The sequence below is a fragment of the Bidens hawaiensis genome, unplaced genomic scaffold (genome assembly GCF_021521415.1).
Source record: "Bidens hawaiensis isolate Kalapana, Puna unplaced genomic scaffold, B.hawaiensis_p1.1 tig00009037_1, whole genome shotgun sequence".
NCBI classification, from domain to species: Eukaryota; Viridiplantae; Streptophyta; class Magnoliopsida; order Asterales; family Asteraceae; genus Bidens; species Bidens hawaiensis.
In genome coordinates this window covers 844,945-865,284 of record NW_027491659.1, presented here as the reverse complement: position 1 = coordinate 865,284, position 20,340 = coordinate 844,945, and positions in this window count along the sequence as shown.

The following is a 20,340-nucleotide window of genomic DNA, read 5'->3' as shown; positions in this document are numbered from 1 at the left end:
TGTATAACCCGTATACATCACTTGATCATGCAAGAATCGGTTCCATCTTGGGTTTTCACCCTTTTTCACTTGGAAACCTCATTTTCTTGCAAGAACACTCAAGAAACAAAGATAAACACGTACATAACACGATCATTACCTTGTTTTTCTTACTAGAATCTCGGGTTTTAGTTCAAAGGTTGAGAGGAAATGAAGATTGTTGAGTTGTGTTGGATGAAAAAAAGAAAATAATAAGGGGGAAAAAGGACCTTAGTCCGATCGGAAGTCAAGGAGGGTGGGGTGGGACCCACCTCTCCATTTTCAACCACATATTTGGATTTCCGAGATCCGGATAATGTTTTGGATAATCTGGTTCAGTTCGTTTTTCGGTTAAATGTTTAATTCGGCTTAAAACGAGGCTAAAACGGTCGTTTTTCGGCTTAAAAATGAAATTTATATAAAACTGATTTAAAAACATCCAAAAACTTAAACCATGACATTTATTAACTTGAAACATCATATTATTAATATTTGCGCATCTTTTTCGGCTTGATCGATCGTCTCTTGCTCGGTTTGGTATTAAAGGTTTCGTTTAACGTACCGGCGTACCATTAAATCGAAATTCTTTTTCTGTGCTTTAATTCACTTATCCCGAAGCTTTAATACTTCGTAAACATTACTAAATATCATATATCTCGTCTATAATGTATCCTCGATTCGTTCGGGCTTCAATAACCGTTAATCGGTTAATCGTATTTTCAATACGATTAACTGTATAATCGAGTATAATTCGTACTATGAATCATACATACTCGTAAAAACGCATCATAATTCACATATTCATTATTAAATAACACATAAATAGTGTATACCGGTTAGGGTATACCTGATTTTGCCGGAATCGTTACAAGTATCTAGGTAGACTTTACTTGAAGAGTATTTTACCAAGTAAAATACTCACCGGGTAGACTCTAGTCTTCTTGACTTTGCCAGACTTTGCCCGACAAACCCTTACGAGCAACTTTGTTCTTCAATGGTTCATTTCAACTCCTTGCTATAAAATAACTTATTAGCAAAGTGTACTCGGCAGTACTGTTCCTTGCTTGAGTTGAACTTTGCCCGATATTACTTAAGGATATTACATTAAATCATCAAGCTTGTTCGGACCACTATTATTAATGAATACCTTGCTCGGTCTTCCAATCACTTGGCTTCATGAGCTTGGTTAGCCAAAAGCTTACTCGGGAGTGAACTTTACTTGGCTTTGAAGAACATAATTGCTTGATAAAGTGAACCTTGCTCGGATTTACATAAACTTGTGAACCTTTCCCGGCAATGCACTAATTTGCAAACCTTGCTCGGATATCCACTAAAGAAGACTAATTGAAGATAACATTGCCCAATAGACAAAATATCGTACCCGGCAAAGTAAAAGCTTGCTCGGAGCTCTAAGGTGTTCCCGGATCCATAATTAGCGAATTCTCAGGAGGTTGAGAAGATTCCAATTTTCCATATACTTCATTTTGGTCAAATCTTTGACTCAACAATTTTAATAAAGACTACTCATCAAGAAGAAAGAAGTCCCACAAGAGAAGAGATAAAGCAGAAAGAAAATGGAAATTCCTAAGCAGAGAATCAAACAGAGGGAGAAACACAGACAAATGTTATGTCTGCAACCAAAAGGGGCACTTCGCAAGAGACTGCAAAGATAAGAAGAAAACCCAAACCTTAATGCAGCAAATCAACATGGTTGAGCCAATAGATGTCTCTGACTTATAGTCTCTATATTCTCTTGATGACGAACCTAAATAAAAGACAATCTGCTCCATCAGGTATGATAATTCGAGTACTGATTTGTAAGTCCCGAAACTGGATCACTACAATATGATATCAACCCAAACACGATGTTAGTGCGAAATCCTAACAACGTGATGATTCAAGAACGATTAATACGAACAATAATGAATATGAGGAACACGATAATACTCCAAATGCACACGATTATATTAATAAACCGTCTGGTACATGAGATTACACAGAACGTATTGCTCTCTAGAATATGGCTATGAAAGTGTTTATTGTGAACAGCCAACTAACTAGCCCCTAAAACCCTATACAACATGTTCTATATATAGGGTATCCAACACTAGCCCAACTTTAGCCCAAAGCCCACCGAGATCCATAATGGATCTCGGTTTACATACATAGCCCAATACAAAATACACTATACTTTAAAATGTTTTTGACTGATCAATCTTTCATACCAAAGTGATACGGTTACCTTTTATCTTCAAGACATCATTTTCCCATTTGTGTGAGAATCTCCCCCTAGGAATAAGCTTGTGTTGAGATTCTATATCCTTGCGAGTTGAATGTCTGGAACAAACCATTTAATATGCAATGTATTCCCTGATTGTTCCTACACACTTAGAGAGCAGATTAAAAACGTTCTATCACCCTAAAGTCCTGTCCAGGCAACAAATAATCCATTTTATAGTTAAAAGATTTAAAAAACAATGGATATTTGCCCTGTCATGTGCCTGGAACAACCCATTTAATAAACAATGAATTTGTGGTTGTTCCTACACGCATAGCGGGATCAGTTGGACATAGGAACCCAAGTCATAAATGTCTTGGGGTTCCCTTGAGCATCAACATATGTGACCTCTTGCCAACTCATATATTTCCCATCTTTAACAGAATCATTTGTTAATACAGATTCTGTTTGCTGAGTTTTAAGTTTCCAAGTCTGTCTTGGTTTAGTGAAATTGGAAATAGCAGACTTTGGAGTGGAGCAATTCGAATTCGAATTCATAGAACTCTTAATACTCTTTGATTTTTGAAAATTTAATTTTCTTTTAACAGTTTCTAAATCATCTGAGTGCAGACCTGTCATATTAACTTTGAATCCTTGAGTATCTGTGACCCGTTGTATAGATACTCGTGGTTTTCTAAAATAAGCATTTTGTTTAACCACTACATTCGGTTGAAACTTGTTACCTTTCACCTGAGGAGCTTGTCTATTAACAGCACGGTAGTGACACTCCTTTGCCAAATGCCCGCCTTTCCCGCAGACGAAATACGCCTCCATCCTTCTTCTAATATCAACGTAAGCACTAGCCTCATGTTGGAATTCCTTCTTATGAAAGGTTTTTCCATTCTTCTTTCCCCTTGGCGCATCGTTCTGATTTTGCTTGTAATAGGGAACATATAGACGATGAACACAATTTCTGGCTATATGTCCTGGCGTCCCACAGTGGTAACATGTTTGCCTCTTAATATAAATATCACCCACTTATTTATCAGCACATGGAGATCCGGAGGATCTATGAGGACGAGATTGTCCTTGTTGTGCTGATTTCTTATGTGTTTTCCTTCTGTTGCCACAAATCTATGTATTATTATTAGTACAATTTTATGTTGTGGTGTCATATGAGTTTGATGACACGTTAGAATGAGATTCACTTTCACTAGCCTGAACCCCTTTACTATCAGAAGCAACATCATTTACTATATATGCACATGAAGTAGAAGCATCAAAATTGTTCACACATTTAAAAACAGGCTTGATTTCCTCTAGGTATCCTGATCCAACAGTTTCAGATTGAACCTGTTTTCCATACTTCATAACTTTTATCTTTTCCTCCTGTTCTTTGGTAAAGGGGGAGGGACATAATTGTGGTTGTAAGTTGGGGGAACTTGACTGTATCATATTCCTTAACCTTCATTTTCCTTCCACCACAATCGGGTTTCAATCATTGAGTTAACTACTTTACTGGAACCATCAAATTTTTTATAATCAAGTTCAGCCTTTTCAAACTTACTAGTTAGATTTAAGATTTCTAACTTGGAAGCTTCCAATTTAGCAGTTAACTCAGCAATTTCTTGTTTGGCATCTAGGTAATGACAACTCTGTATACTAAAATCAGAGTTAAGCATTTTAATGTCCTTGTTCTGTGCTTCTATTTTGTATAGAAAACCCTTTTCATTTTTCTTTAGTTTAAAATTTTATGATTTTATTCTCTCTCAATATCTCTAGTCAAGTTATCAAAATGAAGCTTATACAATTCTATTTTTTCACCACAATTTAATGGTTTAAAACTTATCTCAGATGGATTTTGATATACTTCTTGTGAGGGAGCAGACTGATTAAGTGTACTTTCAAATATTGAGATGAGTTGTGGAGAATCCGTTGAGTAATAAAAGAGATTAAACTTATTTTCCCGCCAAAATTTCTCGAAAAAAATATGATCGCCAAAATTCTCAAAACAGATGTCCCGCTCAAAAGAGGCGTCCGGGAAAAATTTCGTTCAAGACAAATTTTTCGAATTTCCCGCCAAAAATTCATTGAAAATCACCCGAAAAAAAATTGTTTTCGCCAAAATTTTCAAAAATGAATCTTTACTTATAAGGAGTATCCTGGAAAAATTTCGTTCAAGAAAATTTTTCCCGCCAAAAATTTTTTTGGAAAAATTTAGTTCAAGAAAAATGAATCTTTACTTATAAGGAGCTTCCAGTTTAGAATTTTTTTTTTACCGAGAATCAAAGATTTGACCGAGAACAGTTTTGGCCGAAAACTCAGTTGACCGAGAACCCTTCCTTTTGACCGAAAACTCCAATCGTTGACCGATAACAGTGAACAGTTGACTGAGAACAATAGACTTTGGCCGAAAACACTAGATCTTAAGCCGAGAACTAGCAGACTTGGCCGAAAACCTTTAGATCTGGCCGAGAACTCTCAAATATGGCCGAAAACGATCAGATTCAGTTTGACTTTGACAACAACAAACTCCCTAATTTATTGGAATTTGATTTGTTTACAAAATAAAGTCAATCTTTCACCTAAAAACAGATCCTTCTCTTCTCCGATGAACATTTCGCCGGAAACACTAAAACAACCACCCAGAATTTTTATTTTGAATCCGTTGATATCACAATAACGAGCCTGAATTCTTCAAAGGCTCTGATACCAATTGTATGTCCCAAAACTGGATCACTACAATATGATATCAACCCAAACACGATGTTAGTGCGGAATCCTAACAACGTGATGATTTAAGAACGATTAATACGAACAATAATGAATATGATGAACATGATAATACTCCAAATGCACACGATTATATTAATAAACCATCTGGTACATGAGATTACACAGAACGTTTTGCTCTCTAGAATATGGCTATGAAAGTGTTTATTGTGAACAGCCAACTAACTAGCCCCTAGAACCCTACACTACATGTTCTATATATAGGGTATCCAACACACTAGCCCACCTATAGCCCAAAGCCCACCGAGATCCATAATGGATCTCGGTTTACATACATAGCCCAATACAAAACCCAATAAAGATAGAACTAAGTACAAACCACCAAATATGGACCCAACATGATTCAAGTGCATCAGAATCGAGTGACTCAGATGATGACGTTAGAGTAATGTATATGCTAACTTCATCTCACGACGAAGTTTTCCTTCCCAAAGAAGATGAAGAGAGGCTTCTTGTGGAAGATTATCTAACAACTTGGAAGAACATTCAAGAATAGCTAACCACTATTTGCACACTATCGGTAAAGATTCCTGAAGAAAAAGACAAACGAATCTCCTAGAAAGAGGATGCCCCACATGAAAAAGCAAAAGGATACTGTGAGAAGACCACATGCAAAGATATTTTGAAAGATAAGGGAAGTATCCAGAAGAACAGTATTAACCACAACTTTAAAGAGAAACAGTCAAACGTAAAGATTCGTGTGCCACCTAGAAAACCTAAACTGTTGTGGAAATCTCTGTTACAAAGAATCTCTACTGTTCCTCATAGTGCCGATGAAGGTCCGACGGTCTATAAAAGCAGGAACAACTCCACGATCCAGAATCACCCCACCATTGAAAACAATCATCTGAAAGCCTCTGAGAAAATGGAAAAAACATCCATTCCCGACCAGCCAAAAACATCACGAATCCCAGAAGATGTTGCCAAGGTGATCAACAAAAACAACCATGATGTTTCTGAGTTAAACTACAAAACCTTCCTAACCATCACTCTTAAACAAAATGACCCTTTCATGAAAAAACTATAGGTTTCACCCAGACTACCCCTTTCTTAACATCTTACAAATTGGCAACCTGTACCAACTACTAACAGAGGCCTTAGGTTTTTTCTGGTACTTGTTTCAAAATTGTAAAATAGCCATTTCCTTCAACTCTGAAAAACTCATCACCTAACTAATTACCCATGAAGTCGGAATTATGGCCCCCGAAAGATCAAACGTGGTTAAACTCCTTGATTGGTTCTGCCAAATCAAAGGATGGGTAAAGATGTTGTCATCTAGACAAGGAAGGAACTGCCTAGTGTTGTTTGACGAACCAGGAAGTTACATACGGAGTGGCCCGACAATGAAGATTAATGACCCGTCCAAATTTGTCTATGGATGGTTTGAGATGAAACCAGCCAGTTATTACTTCAAAATTAATTATCTTCAGCCATGGCAAAAAGCCGTCGTTACATGGAAAAGGTTAACAAAGTAACTTTTGAAGAAATTCCCTCGGAAATCCTAGCAAAGGAAGACGCCTGGAAAACTGAAGACCCTCAGACAAATGAATGGGATCAAGTCATTCTGGATTACTGGAACAGCAAGTGCCCGTTCAAAGAAGCTTTTGAAATAGACTTTTCACCAGATGAAGACATGTATTCACGAGTGAAAAAATCAAGCGGAGACCCTTACTATGGGGATGCTACTCCGCCAAATGAAGACCCAAGTCCACCGGATTTCACCATCGAATTCCGTGACATGACTGAAATGAAAAAGCACGTGCCGAAAGGATTCCATTAATCCGACAATTTTTATTTGTGCGCCTTTTGTGTGATTTTAGTTTGCTTAACGTGTGCTTAAAAATAAAGCTTAATCACTCTTAAAGTGGTTTTAGCATGTAGGTTATGTATTAAAATATCTAGTATTGTGTGATGTATGCCATGATTGTCAGGTCCCCGATTTCAGCTGGATCTTACTTAATCATGTCATAGCTCACACAGATTGATGTGTTGAGAAGGGAGTTAACAACAGGTTGCTATATTTAGAAGGATTACTGTTTGTTAAAGGCGGAATCAATAACAAACATGATAGTTGAAATTAATAGTCAGAGGTAGATAACACAAACAAGAATCACTCAAAAGATTTACATTTATATAATTTTCATCATGCAAAGTGGATAATCGATTTAGGGTTTCTTTTAGGAAAAACGCCAGTAACTCAATAAATATTATCGTATTCAGCCGCCTATTTTTCCGCCTATTTTTCGTCGGCCATTTATGTCATCCATAAGTGTTGCAGATCTCCAGAAATCAAGTGAGTGATTTCTGTATATGACAGGACTTTCAGTAAAGGCAAAACTGACATTTGATCGAGCCATCCATGTAATCATTGGTGCCACCGCTCATTGTCAGGTGTGACTTGTAGAAGTGCACACATATTATGTTTCTTTTCAAAGAAGTACTTGGGCTATTCTTCTTCTGCCATATCTGAACATCACAATCAAATATATTCAAAGTGAAATTAGTCATAAATTTCATTACTTTAAGTAATTTCAAGGTATAAAGACGAAGAAGAAAGAGAAAGAAAAATCATCAAGAACCTATTCTTCGACAAGTTTATAACCTAAACTCATAAATAGAGTATTAGTAATCAGATACATAATCAAAGCCTATTATAGTCTAATCGTGGTCGGAAAACACATTAATGTTGCTTACCGAGTCGGAATTAGAGGGCTGATTCAAGTTAGGGTTTGGATTAAGGTTTGATTGAGATAAGTCGATTAGGTTTCTTTGGGAGTAAGGAGTTGCAGTGGAAGGAGAGAGATAGGGAAAAGTAATGTTGAAAATTTTGCCTAACTCCCTCTTATATACCTTTTAAAAGTGGGTTTTAAATGCTTTTTGTCATTTTGTGAATTATTAGCTGTCACACAATAACATTATCCACTTGATATATTAAAAACAATATTTATCTTTTAAGTTAATAAAACCTTACTCGGAAAGTTTAATATATCCAAAGTCTACTCGGTATAATTCCACTTACAAAGCTTACCCGAAAAATAAAACATCAAACCTTGCTTGGTCAAACAAAGTAATTTAACGTCAAGACATTATGAAGAAAGCTTACTCGAAATACTAGATTTCTTGAGAAATTAATCACAAGGCAAATAATCAAGTATGAAATATCAAATAATCATTCTTACTGGAATCAATTAAGATCCCCATATACATTTCTTGAATTCAAATTAAATGATTTGATCTAGAATAAACCCTAATGAAATAAGAATCATAATCAAAAAATTATACTCAAAACATATACATTCAAGCATACTTGGAAACATATTGTGCCCGAACGACATTCTTATGCAAAGTATACCCGAATAACCTTCCTATAGTATAAAGTGTGCCCAAACCACATTCTTATGCAAACTGGGTACTCGGAAAGTCATGTTTTGGATTTACCAAGTATATTGGGGGAACAAGAGTGTACCCGAAATATAAATTGTGCCCGGAAAACAAAGTTTGCCCGAAAACACTTGTAATTTCAAAGAAGTCATAAACACAAATATTACAGAGCATGCTATGAATGAAATTAAAAACACATAAAATAGCTTGCCCGAAACACCTAAGTTAGCAATAAGCTTACTAGAATACACATATTCAATCATCAGGTATGCCCTTACCAAAGGGATTTCAATAGATCAAACCATACCCGAAAATGACAAACTTATATAACAATATCTAAGTGTGCCCGGAAAGGTTAACAAATCTTTCCTAACAACATATTCACACAAATCACAAAGCTTACTCGGTGTACTAACCTAAGTTCACAAAGTTTGCTTGGAATAACAATCAGTATATAAAAATATTGCAAAGCTTGCCCGGAACAAGAATTTCTTGGTAAAAGCTAGCTATATTACATAATCATCTTAAGACTTCAAGCTTGCTCGGGAAAATAGTACAACAGTGTACTCTACCCGGAAAGTGTAAAACACTTCAAAGCATGCCCGAAAATCATAGATTTAGTCAAAAAATGACTAAGCTTGCCCGGAAAGGTCATAAATCATCAAACCTTACCCGAAATAAGATATTCAAACATATTCAACTGTTTTGTGCCCGGAAAGGTTATAAAACATCAAACCTTACCCGGACTTACATATTCAGCCAATTAAAGGCAAAATGTAACACTTTTTGACTTAAACCACTTGTCAAATTTATATCTTTCATTAAAGATCATAGTTTAAGAGCAAATGGTGCATTTAGAGATCAAATTTCAGTTGTGTTTCTCTTCAAAACATTTTCTTTCTTTAACTAAAAAGATCTCAAGAAAGAGATCATATTGAGTAAGTAGCTTTCTCAATACTTCATTCTCAGCATTATTATGACAACATAGATAGGTTAACAGTACGTATAAATTTAGCATGAATTTTATCTCTTTGGTGATATGATTAAGGTTCAATTTAAGCATAATGCATTAATGGTCAACACTTTGCTATGATGCTTCATATCTCTTCTCAAAGCTTATTTGGCTTTCCCCAGATCACCCCAACTTGACTCCAACCTCCTGTATTTGGTCAAAAACTTGTTTTTGTATGATAGAACTTATTGGATCTTTTTGTATTTTTGATTTTCAAACATATATAGAGGTTGAACTTTGGACTTACTGTTAGTTAACAAGCCTTTCATTCAAGATGAGATAGATTATGCCAACATCTTTTAGTTCTTAGTTGTAACCCTCTTGTTTGATAAAATATTTAAAAACACTTATCAACTTTTGGTTGATTTATTCATTCTTCTCCTTGTTTTTGATATTTTCTCAAATTTTCTAACACATGTTGTTTGTCATATTTAAAGATGTTTCGATTTTGGTTGACCAAATAACAACAGGCTTGTGTATGACTGGGTAATCACTTTTCTGCCTATCATTTGGAGAGATTTATACTGAGACATGCAAAGACAACTATGTCTCTCCACATAAAGATTAGCATATTCATTATGTTTATATCACCTTAGATTTTACATCATCATGGGAAAGCAACCATACATGTTAATGACTATACTAAGGTCTTTTTAGCCTAATAAATCCATATGATTGGCTAAGCAGTCAATGTACTATCATTTCCCAATTAAAAACAGTTTAATATTCAATCACCCCAATATCTCTTTATTGGCAGGTAAATGGCTATCCTGTTTAACCAGAAGTGGTCAGCAGGACCAACCATACATGTGAATATATGTCATTTCAAAGTCAGAGCTATTGACATAGTTTTAAGTGAAGGAATAAGAAACAAGTCATAATTGCCCCAAATGCATTCAGTTTTCAGGTCAATGGCTATCCTTTGAATCTGTAGAGATTCTAGGACCAAACATACACAAGTGCATGTCCTTCCAACTGAGTAAATGACATAATTTTCAGCAAAAACAACTACTTGAGACTTTTTTTTAAAAATCCTTCTTTTGAGCTTCTTTAAAGCTTGAACTGAATAATCTTATCATATCTCAACACCATTAACAACTTGCTCATGTTTTGATCAAAATAAAGTGTTTATGCAAAATTCATTAGAAAATTTCATTTTTATCACTTAATTTTGACTTAAAACATATTTTGACATAAACAGTTACAACACATAATCAAATTTTAATCAAACATGATATCATAAAGACAATCAAATTCTAACCTATCTTAATAACATCAGAAGATCAGATAAAACACATATTCAAGCAATTAAGCAATGATGTCAGAAAAGTTTGTTCAAACAAGTAGATCATATCAAGAACACTTATCCTAACATCACATATGCACATCAAATGATAAACATGCAAACATATCAACCAAACAGTTACATTAAAACTTTACACACTTGATCAGTTAAGGCACATAACACTTAAAACATTCAGTAGCATAATCAGAATCATACTCAAGCATATTCACATAACATTCAATTTGTGAAACCTCTAAATAAAGTAATCAGTTAGCACATTGAGGTACACAACCAAGCACACATCCTTAATCAAATTTCATCAGAGTTGATCATTCCCAGGGCTTTCAAAAGAAAGTTGAACATGGTTCTATCAAGTGGTTTGGTGAATAGGTCAGCCAAATTGTCACTTGTATCAAATCTTTGCATTTCAATCAATCCTTTTTCATTGCAATCTCTGATTAAGTGATGTCTGATTTCAATGTGCTTAGTTTTAGAATGTTGAACAGGATTTTTAACAGTAAAGTATGCAGCAGTATTGTCAATAAGAATAGGGGTGTTCAGAAAATTCAAACCATAGTCCAGCATCTGATTTTGAATCCACAGAACTTGTGCACAGCAGGCAGATTGCAGCAACATATTCAGCTTCTGCAGTAGAGATTGATACTGTAGTCTACTTCTTGCATTGCCATGACACTAGCCTTTCACCCAAAAACTGACATCCTCCTGAGGTTGACTTTCTGCTCATCTTACAGCCATCATAGTCACTGTCTGTATATGCAATCAGATCAAAAGCTTGGTTCTTTGGATACCAAATTCCTAAGTCTGGTCTTCTCTTCAAGTATCTGAATATTCTTTTAACAGCATTCATGTGGGAGACTCTTGGACTTGATTGGAATCTTGCACACACACATACAGCAAACATGATATCTGGTCTTGTTGCAGTTAGATACATCAGGGATCCAATTTTGGCTCTATATTCATGTTCATCTACAGGCTCCCCTTTTTCATCTGCAATCATCTTTTCTTTGTGTCCATTGGAGTTGAAGCAGTTTTGTATTCATCACAGTTGAACTTGTTCAAGATGTCTTGTACATATTTATTTTGGTGAATGAAAATCCCTTCAGCTTTCTGTTGAACTTGCAATCCTAGAAAGAAGTTCATTTCTCCCATAGAGCTCATGCTGTATTTGGATTTCATCACCTCTTCAAACTCCAAACACATATGTTCATTGGTTGAACCAAAGATGATATCATCAACATATACTTGTAACAGTAGTAAGTCTGATCCCTTTCTTTTGTAGAAGAGTGTCTTGTCAATGGCTCCTCTGGTAAAACGATTTTCAAGAAGATGATTTGACAGCTCATCATACCATGCTCTAGAAGCCTGATGCAATCCATAAAGAGCTTTGTTTAGCTTATACACCCTGTTTGGATACATTGGATCCTCAAAACCTGGAGGTTGAGCTACATACACCTCTTCATCAATCTTTCCATTTAGAAATGCAGACTTAACATCCAGCTGGAACAGTTTAATGTTCTTTGAGGCAGCATATGCAAGAAAAATCCTGATAGCTTCAAGTCTTGCAACAGGAGCAAAAACTTCCTCAAAGTCTATTCCTTCTTCTTGAAGACATCCCATTGCTACAAGTCTAGCTTTATTCTTAATCACCAAACCCCTCTCATCCTTTTTGTTTCTAAAAACCCATTTGGTTCCTATTGCATATCTGTCAATTGGCCTTTCAACAACATCCCACACATGTAGGTCTCTAAATTGTGCCAATTCCTCTTGCATTGCTTCCACCCAAGTATTGTCTTTCAGTGCTTGAGCAATGTTTTTAGGATCTATTTGAGATTGGAAACAAGAGTAAAAACAAATATTTGCAATTTCAAAATGACTTCTTGTAATTCATTCATGCAAATCACCAATGATGTTTTCAGAGGGATGATTCTTTTCCACATAAGGAGTTTGTATAATCATATTTGTAGACAAATTTATGTCAAGATTAGTTTCACTGAGCTCTGGTTCTTCAATGATCAAATCAGCTTCTGCATCATTGTCTTTTATTGCTTGAGCAATGTTTTTAGGATCTATTTGAGATAGGAAGCAAGAGTAAAGACATATATTTGCAATTTCAGAATGACTTCTTGTAATTATTTCATGCAAATCACCAATGATGTTTTCAGGGGGATGATTCTTTTCCACATAAGGAGTTTGTATAATCATATTTGTAGACAAATTTGTGTCAAGATTTGTTTCATTGAGCTCTGGTTCTTCAATGATCAAATCAGCTTTTGCATCATGAAATTCTGGTGCTTCATCATTATGTTGTCCTGAAGTAGATGCACCATTGTTTTCTAAGTTCAATCTTTGAAATAGATCTTGAAATCTTGCAGTAGAGGCAGCTTCTTCTCCACTTGAATGGTTGCTTGTGTCACGCTCATTCTGAACCTGATCATTCTGTACATATTGATTGTCTTGAATGTTGTCAGCATGATCATGTTCACCAATTTCACATGAGGAACTCTTCACAAAAGTATACTCCTTTTCTTTTCTAGCAACCTTCTTCCATAATTCTTCCAAGTCCAATGATTTCTTCTTTTTCTCTTCAATTTCACCGGTCTTGTAGAAAGATTCATCAAAGTCTTTAGGATAAATCTTGAAGGACCTAATCAACTTCACATGATCAAACAACCATGATGCACCATCAACTGTATTGAATTGATTCTCATTAAAGATAATGTCAGATGATTCTATAACACTCAGGTAGTCTTTCACATAAACTCTGTAAGCTTTTGAGTGTGTAGAATATCCAACAAAGGAACAATCCATAGATTTAGTTTGAAACTTGTTCAAATAGTCCCTTGTGTTCAGAAGAAAACATTTGCATCCAAAGGGCTTGAAAAACTTAATATAAGACTTTCTGTTGTGAAATATTTCATATGGAGTTTTGTTATGCCTTTTGTTCACAAGTACCCTGTTCTGAACATAGCACGCTGTATTTATGCTTTAGCCCAGAAAGTGACAGGCAGATTAGCATCTGCTAACATGGTTCTTGCAGCTTCAATTAAAGTTCTATTTCTTCTTTCTGCTACACCATTTTGTTCAGGAGTTCTAGGAGCTGAGAATTGTTGTTGTATTCCTTTTGCTTCACATAATTCTTGCATAACTCCATTCTTGAACTCAGTGCCATTGTCACTTCTCATCATCTTGACTTTCTTATTCAACTTGTTCTCAATCATTGTTACACAACCCTTAATCAACTCTGCAATCTCATCCTTGGTACATAGGAAATAAACCCAAGTGTATCTTGAATAGTCATCAATGATCACAAGACAATATCTTTTCTTCCCTATACTTGGTACACTCACAGGACCAAAGATATCCATGTGAAGTAATTCAAGTGCTTGATCAATTGAGTTGATGAGTTTTGGCTTATGAGTAGATTTGTGTTGTTTTCCTTTTTGGCATGAACTACAATGATCTTCCAATTTGAACTCTCTTGTAGGTAAGCCTATGACATGCTCACCTTTAACAAGTCTATTCATGTTTTTCAAGTTCACATGACACAGTTTCCTATGCCACAATTTTGACTCATTTTCAGTGGCTTTGGAAACAAAACATGCACCTCCTCTTGAAATAGCTTCTTTCATATTCAATTCATACAAGTTACCATTTCTTGGTGCCATAATCATAATCATTTAAGGTGGAATCACAAATTCTGGTTTTAGAATGAAACAGTGTGAATTATCAAACCTGACTTTGTATCCCTTATCACACATTTGTGATATACTCAGCAGATTGTACTGAAGACCTTCAACATGAAATACATTATCAAATGAGACTTTCCCATTTGTTAAGATTCCTTTTCCAACAATCTTTCCACCATTCTCATCATTCCCAAAAGCTACCGAACCTTCATACTGTTCTTCATAATTGACAAGAGATATCTAGTCACAAGTCATGTACCTAGAACATCCACTATCCATGTACCATATGTCATTTAGAGGAGTGGACTGTTCCTGCACATACAAAGAAAATTTTATTAGTTGAGTGATGAAGTGCAAGCCTTATCAACTTGCAGCTCATCAGATTCAGTTTCAGACACAGCTTGGGAAGTGAGTGTTGTTGGTTCAGGATCTTCATGAGTGATTTCTAGATTATCTGAATTATTTGTTTCATAATCACACTTTCTTGGGGTTTTAACTAGTGAGGTTGAGTTCTGATGCTCAGTAGAGTCAGTGTCACACTCCTTTATGACATAATCCTTCTTTTCACAGTAATCTCTCACATCAGGAACTTGCTCAACCTTTGTTTCTGTTTTAGGTTTCCAATGAAAACCTTGTTGTTCAAATCCATGCTTTAACAGAAACTTCTCACCACCAGTAAGTTCTATTGGTTTCTTTCTAGGATATGCATCTTTTCTTGTCTTCTCACAGCTTGATGATCCTTGAGAACTATTAGATTTGACAGATTGAGTATCCCTTTTTGGGATTGTTCTCAAGGGTTGAGATCCCTTCTTAACAGTTTTCACATGCTTCACTGTAAATTTACCCTTGTTAACAGGTTTGTTCACATGTTTCTTTGCTTTCAGTGAATGCCCTGGGCTCTAATTTTCTAGTACTTCCTCTACACAAACCTTTCCCATATCCAAGTATTTTTCATACTTCATTTTGTAAGCCACAAAGTCTTGTCCATACTTTGTTTCATCTAGAACATGAAAATGCTTGAATTTGAGTCTTTCATTACATGAGTCTGTATGATGCCCATACTCATCGCACTTCTTGCACCAAACCTTTCTTTGAATATTTCATGTTCTTTTGGTTTCTTTAACCTTTCACTTGGTCTTGGCTCATTGACTCCAATGGTCTTCTTAGATTTTATACTGTCAAAATAAATTGAGAATGGAACAAATTTAGCTATCCTTATGTCACTTCTTTCCACTTTCCCTTTAACAAAAACAATTTCTCTTATACTCAAGGGTTCTTCCTCAATGTTTTCCCTTTGTCTTGATTTCCTCTTTTCATATTCTTCCATTGTTTCTACTTCTCCAATGTCAAAATCATCAATGCTTGAGAAAATAGGGTAAACTGGAATAAATTTTTCAACATTCACATCTTCTTTCACCCTTTTCTTGTTATTCTGCTTTATCCTTTCCAATACTTCTTGGCTTTGAGGCCATACATCATTGTAGTTTACTTTCTTCCTTTCACATATGTCAAAGGACACATGTTCTCTTTTCATACTTTCATTCTGTTTCTTCATTCTTGATGTGACTGGTGGATACTTTAGAAGTTTATCAACTGATTCTGGTTTCCTATATTTTCTTCCTCTTTCAGCAACTTTAAGTTCCTGTTCGGTAATTTGATCACTCAAATCACTCAAGTCATATTGATTCAAGTCAATTGACTCAAGGTCATCTTCAGAAACTTGAACTCCAATTGACTTTTCTTCTTTCAGTTCTTTCTTCACAACAAACTCTCCTTCTTCACTCACCTCAACATTCTTGTACAAATCTACAAGTTCTTCTTTGTCTTGAAAGACATCTTTGAATTGTTGTAGATATGCATTTCTTTTCTCTTTATCAACTTTTGTCATAAAGTTGTTGTTGAATGGTGGTGGTACTGCTTTGTATTTGTCTTCTTCCTTAACTTGGTTTCGAATTCCACAGATGTTTCCAGTGGAAACCAAGTTCTTCAAGAATTCATTGTCAACTTGCAGTTTTGTTTTCAATAACTTCTCTTCTATAATCATTTTCTTCAACCCATCAAACTCAGTAGTGAATCTTTTCTGAGCTCTGTAACTGTTTACACAGTCTTCCTCCAAACTTTTCATTATTTCTTCACTTACCAATTCACTTGCCTCACATTGATGATACTTTGTTTCTTAAAACACTCACTTTCCAGCTTGCCTACTTTCATTTTTAGTTCATTGATAACTTCAGTTAAATCAATAGTAGGAGCAGAATGTACCTGAGATGATGATCCAGCTTCTTTCTCAATTATGGCCATGAATGCCACATTTTCCCTCTTGATATCATCTGCAATGTCTTCTTCATGATTGCTCCAATCAAAATTTCTTTCATGTTGTGTAGTCACTGCCACATTTCCTTGATTTCTTGGTTGATTTTGGTTGGCTGGAACAGTGTTGTTTGGAACATTTTAAACTGCTTGAAGGTTTTGATTTTTGTTAATTTGAAAACCTTGATTCTGTTGCATACTTTGATTAAGATTATTCATTTGAGGCTGAAAGTTGTTGAAGTTGGGATTGTAGTTGTTGTTGGGATTGAAGTTGTTGTTGAAGTATTGGTTGTTATTGAAGTTTTGGTTGTTGTTTCTTTGCTGATTTTGCTGTTATTGTTGCTGACCTCTTGGTTGTTGATTCTGGAACTGATTCATCTGATAGTTCCTTGGCAGGTTGCATTCTCTTGCAAAATGTCCTGGCTGTTGGCAATTGTAGCAGATTGCCTTTGACTTGTAAAATCCAATCCTTCCATTAGGATCAGAAACCAGAGATCTACCAGTTCTATTATACAACCTCTTACTTCTCAAAGCTAACATGGCAGCTTGCCACTTCAAATCCATGTCCTCCAAATCATCAGCATCTATCTGCTCAAGATCATCTTGCACTACACTTGTGTGAATTAAGTTTTTTGCAACAAATGCATTATATGATTCAGTGAACATTGAAAGCAAAGCCTGTGCATCATTGCTTTTACCATGTCCACCACTAGTGTGAGGAACATTCCCACTTGCCATAGAGGCAGAATCAGTATCATCAATCAGATGCACATTGAATCTCTGCTTGTTTCCTTGATTGCTTGTGCTAACACCAACAAATGATTTTGGAGTATCAGAATTGAGTTCAACAGGTTCTTCAATGATAGGAATCTGCTGTTGATTCTTGGTAGTTAGATTAACCATAAGTGCAATCAATGCATTTGAAACATTGAAGCAGGGTCTTTCCTCCTTTATCATTTCATTCTCTATCATTTCTATCTCAGCAGCTTGAAGAAAACACACTACATCATCTACTTTTAGCTCATTGAAGTTGTGGTTTGTGAGAATGAACTTGCAGGAAGTATACCATTCCTTTGGCATAGAATTGAGCAGCTTGGTATTAAGGTCAAAGTCAGTCATGACATAGTCTGTGGTTCTGAGCTCATTCACAATTCCCAGAAACCTCTCCAAAATAGATTTCAACCTTTCTCCTTCTTTATACTTGAATCTTTCTAACTGCTTCTTCAATCTCTGCTTCTTGATGTTCTTGAGTTCAACATTTCCCTCAAAAATTTCAAGTATTGCATCATACATTGCCTTGGCATTGGGATGTTGTGCAACCTTGGTGAGTATCTCCCAAGACAGACCTAGCTTCAACATTGCTAAAGCCTTGGCATCAAGCTTTCTCATCCTTCTCTCACAGCTGCAGTGGCTACTGGATTTGCACCTTCTTTAACTTACCCTTGTGGACCATTCTTGATGGAGTTCCACATATCAACATCATTGTAGCAAACGGCTGCTTTAAACAAGACCTTCCATTTTGTGAAATTTTCCTGTCCATACAATCTAGGAATCTTGTTAGTTGACACTTCCTGCTCTTCAAAACCAGACATTTTGGTATTTTGAAAGAAAAGGGATATTAATCTCAAAACAGAAGAAATCTTTAAAATAGAGTCAAAAATCAAGTTTTTGAAAAAAACGATCAGATCTGAGAATCGGATCTTCAAACCTGATGTATCTGGTTCGATTGGAGCAAGATTAAGTAATAAAGATGTAAACTATAAATAGAACAAGGAAGAGAAAACACCAAATGATAGTAGATCTGGAAGAAAAAATGAAGAGCAGGGCTGCTGACGTCACTTTTCAATGTAACAGTGATCGGCTTGCGTCATTCTTCTTCCAATCTTCAATCAGCAACAATCTTTCTAAAATAGCATTAATAAGCTCTGATATCACTTGTCAGGTCTCCGATTTCAGCTGGATCTTACTTAATCATGTCATAACTCACACAGATTGATGTGTCGTCAAGGGAGTTAATGACGGGTTGCTATATTTAGAAGGATTACTATTTTTTAAAGGCGGAACAATAACAAACATGATAGTTGCAATTAATAATCAGAGGTAGATAACACAAACAAGATTCACTCAAAGGATTTCCATTTATATAATTTTCATCATACAAAGTGGATAATCGATTTAGGGTTTCTTTTAGGAAAAATGGCAGTAACTCAATAAATATTATCGTATTCAGCCGCCTATTTTTCTGTGTTGTGTCTCTCTTTTTCAGGTGTGCCCTAATTATTCCTTTTATAGGCCTGACACCCTTGGACATCTGTCATTCCTTCTAGAAACCCTAAATACAACGTACATAATCAAATTACATATTCAAAATAATCTAAGTGTAAAACAAGTCTTCCAGGTAGGCTTTGCATCAATCTTCATTTTCCGAGTACGCTGTGTACTCTGCCATCCTTCAAGACATGGTAACATAGAAGTGTGCCCGGGATCAGTTTCCAGGTAGACTTTACTTGAAGAGTATTTTACCAAGTAAAATACTCACCGGGTAGACTTCAATCTTCTTGACTTTGCCAGACTTTGCCCGACAAACTCTTACGAGCAATGTGTACTCGAGAGTACTGAACCTTTCTTGAGTTGAACCTTGCCCGATATCTCTTAAAGATATTCCTTTATATTATCAAGCTTGTTCGGACCAATATTATTAATGAATACCTTGCCCGGTCTTCCAATCGCTTGGCTTCATGGACTTGGTTAGCCAAAAGCTTACTCGGGAGTGAACCTTACTTGGCTATGAAGAACAGACTTGCTTGATAAAGTGAACCTTGCACGAAAATGCACTAATTTGCAAACCTTGCTCGGATAACCACTAAAGAAGACTACTTGAAGATAACCTTGCCCGATAGGCAAAATATCGTACACGGCTAAGTAAAAGCTTGCTCGGATGTCTAAGGTGTGCCCGGATCCAAACTTAGCGAATTCTGAGGAGGTTGAGAAGATTCCAATCTTCCATGTACTTCATTTTGGTCAAATCTTTGACTCAACAATATCCCCCTTAGGTCAATTGTTTGACTCAACAATGATGTAATTTGCTAGTGTGATGTAAGAAATGATGTCATGGACACCCTTCCTTGGCCTATAAAAGGAGGGTTCCCCCCCTAGTGTAACTCTCCTCCTTGGAAAGAAATAAAATCTTCTTCTTATATATTTCTCTCTAACCTCTCTCTAGTGTCTCTCTCTAGAAACTCCTGAGTTTTTTATCTTCTATATTATCCGGTGGGTTGTTTGAGGGTTCTCTCATGTCTAAGTCACTTGAGGTTTAGAAGATTGCCAAGCCTAGCCTAGCTTAGCGTCTTGAGGGTCATACAGGTCTTTATTAAAGACGCAACAGATTGCCAAGCCGAAGCTCCGCCTTGTGTTTGAGGTTCTTACTGGTCTTCCTGAAGATCAACCATACACTCCCTCCTCCGATTCTATGAAGCCTGATTACCCTCTCCTGACATTCAACTTCTAACTTTGCCTCAATACGTTCTAGTTCAACACTAACTTCTCTCCAATTAGTTTTCCAAGCACGTCCAGAATGTATATTCTTTTCAAAACATACGTCAACCACTTTCTGGAG